We start from the raw sequence: 5029 nt of genomic DNA on the forward strand, positions 1-5029 counted from the left end.
CTTGATTATGTAGTGTCGTGTGCAAATGTGGCTGATTGGCTGGAAAGAGGATTGATAACAGTCATGGGTAGAAGAGCCGATTGGCTAAGGGGATGACAGTGAAGATGTAAGGAAGGCAGATAGCTAGGTGTAATCACAAAACACATCTGTGATAAAACACAGATTCCACTTTGTGAACACACCACCGCTAAGTTGAGGAAAGACAGGAGGGTTTATTGCAAAAGGAGAATGTAAACGCCAACAAAGTAAAGAATAAAGCACAAGATGAAACGGCAAATATAAAGCAGTAAAGGGCATAGAACTAGTGCCCTCGCAGATCTCAAACTAAATACTATCAAAACTTACAATACAAAACAGTCAAAAAGAAGTAGCAAACTAACCTAAAATAAAATATGAGCAAAATATATGGGAGAGGGCCCCTTCAGTCAAGCAACCGAGCAACGGTCATTGGTGACCTTGGGGTCAAGGTCTGAATGACCTTGATGATGAATCCATCCTGAGAGGCCGCAATGTGGGAAAGGAGTGGAATTCCCGAGAAATGGGGGTCAGGATGGAATCCAAAGCCCAAACGAAGGAAGTATGACTGAAGTGACCCCAAAAAAGAGGGAAGAAATTGAGAATGATGTTAGTAAAGGGTTCTCACACCCAGGGGAACACCGCGGTGGTGATACGGCCTGGGGGGAGGGGGTCCTGGGGGACAGGTAAACTGTACGAGCCCAGGTGGAAACATGATGAAACGGAGACGAGGTTCTCGCACCCTAGGGATCACCGCGGTGGTGAAACGGCTTGGGGAGAGGGGTCCCCGGGGGACAGGTAAACTGTGCGAGCCCGGTGGAAACATGGAATGAAGACAAGGTTCTCGCACCCATGGGATCACCGCGGTGGTGATACGGCTTGGGGGAGGGGGTCCCGGGGGACAGGTAAACTGTGCGAGCCCGGGTGGAAACATGGAATGAAGACAAGGTTCTCGCGCCCAAGGGATCACCGCAGTGATGATACGGCTTGGGGGGAGGGGGTCCCGGGGGACAGGTAAACTGTGCGAGCCCGGGTGGAAACATGGAATGAAGACAAGGTTCTCGCGCCCAAGGGATCACCGCGGTGGTGATACGGCTTGGGGGGAGGGGGTCCCGGGGGACAGGTAAACTGTGCGAGCCCGGGTGGAAACATGGAACGAAGACAAGGTTCTCGCGCCCAAGGGATCACCGTGGTGATGATATGGCTTGGGGGAGGGGGTCCTGGGGGACAGGTAAACTGTGGGAGCCGGGTGGAAACAACGTACATGTAGGAACGTTAGGTGACAGAACACAGACGTGAAACACGACGAGACATGTAACGTGTGAGTCATAATGCAATGGAATGAGGCTGACTTGCATGACGAATAGGCAGCCGTTAAAAAGTGTTTGAGTGTGCACCCAGTGAGTCCAGATGGCAAAACGCAGACATGGAACACAACAAGACGTGTAAACATGTGAGTCTGTTGATGCGGTGAAATACGGCAGACTTGAAGAAACGACAAGATCGCAGTAGATAAGTGTTTGAGTGTTCACACAGTAAGGAGGCTAGCCGTTGAAAGGCGTGGCGCAAATTTCTAATGTTCTGATGTACATGTACGTCGGTAGCAGTTGCTAGACCGTCTACCTAAAAGGTGGTCCGGGATTTCCATGTAGAGCAGCAGTCAACGGATCAGGCAAAGTGGAACGTCGCTGACAGTGTGACGCAGGGAAATTTCTGATGTTCTTATGTACATGTAAAGTCGGTAGCAGTTGCTAGACCGTCTACCTAAAAGGTGGTCTGCTAGCCGTTGAAAAATGTGACGCAGGGAAAAATCAGATGTTCTTATGTACATGTAAGTCGGTGGCAGTTGCTAGACCATCTACCTAAAAGGTGGTCTGGGATTTCCCTGTAGAGCAGTGAACGGATCAGGCAAAGCGGAACGTCGCTGTTAACTGGCAAAATGTCCGAGCATGCGAAGCAAAGCCTCTACAATGGCATGTTGCTGGTCGAACGAAGTGTGAAGTCCATGACAGCGTTAAATGCCAGTTCTTTCGAAATGAGGAAACTGATGTGGGAAAAAGTGGCATTTATGAGACATTACTAAAAACTGTAATACTGCTAAATGGCAAAGGATGAGGTATGTAGTCCTTTGCTTTGAAAGTGAAAGTGTTCTGAAAGAAAGCATGTTACTCCAGTCACACTGATGTGAACTGTACAATCCACAAAGTCAAGTGCTGATGTGATGCCATAATGCGGTTTTTGGTAAGGTATCCATGGGTCTAGCAAATGTTATTGTTTTCGTATGTTTTCGCTGGGATGCTTGTGAGATTGCCGACAAGTGCAGCTGCAGGGTTCGGCTTCCAGGGAGTGACACAGTAGTTTGAAACGGTGCATCTAAATAAAAGGAAAAAGAAACGTGAAAAACATCGCTACGCTGTATGAAGAGCAAATTGCGTGGGCCGCATGTAAGGCCAGACTGCAGACTGCGCAATACATGCAAAGCTGGGAAAACGCTAGTGCAGGATGGCCAAGTCGACATGCTAAAAAAGGGGGGCACGATAATGCATGCAAACCGAAGAGAGCCAGGTAACATGAGCTGCAAACAGGTAAATAAACGAGCGACAAGTAGGCGAATGCTAGCAAAACTGAACTACTAATAAGTAGTAATTTCAACGTAAAAGGTAAGTCATGGCCTTATCGTAGCATAAGACAAAAAACGAAGGCGGCAAGATTCATTGCCAAGTCCACCCCAGCAGACAGAACATGCCAACGAGATGGCAAACATCAGTCTGAAAGGCGATATAGAATGACCGGTCGTTCTCGATCTCCAGCTGTAGTTTGTTGGTTCTTTCTTGTGGCACCGCAGCGTAATCCAAGGTAGAAGTAAGGAGAGATCATCAGGTGACATCCAGCAGCTGCGCTTGGTGACACATTAACTGACAGGTGAAACTGGTCTGTAAAATCCAATAGGTAGCTGGGAGCAGGTTACGTCCGATTGGTGAGACGACTGTTAAGTAGGCCACCGATAGGATGCTTTACAGCGAGTTAGCCTTCAGCTTCCGCATATGTATGCTCTGAATTTATTTGCTAGTCAGACTTGATTGTCCGCAAACGCAGGAGTGTCATGTTGATACGCATCTAACTCTTCGCTTAACAGTCTGAAAGTTTATCAGGTAGGGCTAGCCTTGAGCTGCCGCATATTTCCATGCTCAGAGAAAATGCTAGTCATTGTTGGTTGACCGCGTAAACAAAGTCTTGACTCAATTGAGTCTTGAATTGAAACTGTACCTTGTTTCGCTTTCAGTCAAACAGGAAATGCTAGTCAAACAGGAAGTGAGGCCGTGTGTAGATCGTTGTGAACTGCCGGTCGGAAGGACTCGTTAGTATGCTTGAAATCATGCAGATGTTACTTAAATAGTCGCCTGTGATCTTTGTTCGACATAAAGTTGAGTGACGCTGCGGCCACTTGACACCATGGGCGCCGCCATCTTTGGTCCTAAGACTGAGTTTGTTTGACGTCACAGGGTCAAGGTCCGTTGTTTTCCCTGTGCAGCAAGCTGTCTTATGACGGGCTACGCACGACTAATTACTAATCTTGGTATATGGCCAAGCAAAGTCAGTCTATGGTTACTCGTAGTCAGCCTGCAACTTGTCCAACGTACAGACGAGCTAGAAATGTCGGAAATAGGCAGAGTAATAAAAGAGTCCGATACCTTATGGTTGAACTCGAAGATGTGCCAAAGTCCCACGTCTTTGGGCAGTAGTCGGCCTGCAGCTTGTTCCGACGTGCGGTAGTACGTTTCAAATTGGTACAAACGCTTGACGAGCTGGAAGATGCCAGATATTTATAGCAAAGTAATGAGTCCGGTGACTTATGGTTTGAACACGAGGACGTGCCCATGTCGATGGAGCCTTCGTGAGCGTCGTCTTTTGCCTGGCAGTGGCATGTATGTTCATTCATGTACGCATGGAAATATGCAGGTCGTCGGCTTGAAGGTGTGGATAAGCAGCAGAAGTCCTTCGCTTGAACCATAGCCGGGAATGAGTAGGCAAGATTCCCATCCTTTCCTGCCAGGATATCGCGACGAATCGCTGGAGACACCATTTCGATATGTGGTAGGCTTTCTGAAGGCGTTCCGCGGGTCTGTAGCAAGGTGTTGGATGACGCGTGACGATGAGGAGGGGATGACATCGACGTTGTTGGAACGTAGGGCGCCGCCATCTTGGATTGTGTTGTTTACGTTCCGGAGTGGAACTTCGGGAAGTGACGTCAGAGAGTTCATAGGTGACTTAGTAGCCGCTGGTCGAAGTTGCTGTTGCAGGATATTGGATATCGTGTTGACCGAGTCTTGCAGCTATGTTTATGGAAGTGTTACATAACTATCTTCTGGAATGTTGGCTTGGGACGCTGCCCGACGAAATGCTGGCAGAAGGAACCATTGCAGACAATGGAACTTAGGAGGAGACCTGGTTCTGAACTCGGTTTGAATGCCAGGACTGTCATTCGCCTGAGGCCGATCAGAAGGATTGTGAGTAATAATACGTAGTGCCGCGGGCGTGCTCCGTATTCGCAGCTAGATCCAACGTGCACTGGCAGCGGAGCGGGACAAAGGTCAGTGGCCGGTCTTGTGTAGGGCTGAGCACGGGGTCTCGAAGCAGGCTGAGCATTCGGACACTCAGATTTCTTGGCTGTCTTTGGACGTCCTTTGGCCGGCATGGTTGTTCGAAGGAAGGGATCGTAAGCGATTCCGGACATAGTGTAATAGGCTGAGCTGGTATGGCATGAACCCAGCGGCTGAATGAATGAATGGATGAATGAATGGGAGCGATGAGACAAAGGCTTGATTATGTAGTGTCGTGTGCAAACGTGGCTGATTGGCTGGGAAGGAGGATTGATAACAGTCATGGGTAGAAGAGCCGATTGGCTAAGGGGATGACAGTGAAGATGTAAGGAAGGCAGATAGCTAGGTGTAATCACAAAACACATCTGTGATAAAACACAGATTCCACTTAAACAAATTTTGTAATAGGTGAT

The 5029-nt window shown here is 48.5% G+C and overlaps 1 long non-coding RNA gene across 1 annotated transcript; it reads right to left on the minus strand.

The window, feature by feature from the left end:
- Positions 1-188: 188 nt before the first annotated feature.
- Positions 189-4797, minus strand: LOC139127217 (uncharacterized). The gene is made up of 2 exons (XR_011550962.1): positions 3283-4797; positions 189-2388 (listed from the first exon to the last, which is right to left on the minus strand). It is a non-coding gene; the product is annotated as an uncharacterized lncRNA (long non-coding RNA).
- Positions 4798-5029: the final 232 nt, after the last annotated feature.

This window comes from Ptychodera flava, unplaced genomic scaffold, assembly GCF_041260155.1.
Source record: "Ptychodera flava strain L36383 unplaced genomic scaffold, AS_Pfla_20210202 Scaffold_29__1_contigs__length_4469600_pilon, whole genome shotgun sequence".
In the NCBI taxonomy this organism is placed as follows: Eukaryota; Metazoa; Hemichordata; class Enteropneusta; family Ptychoderidae; genus Ptychodera; species Ptychodera flava.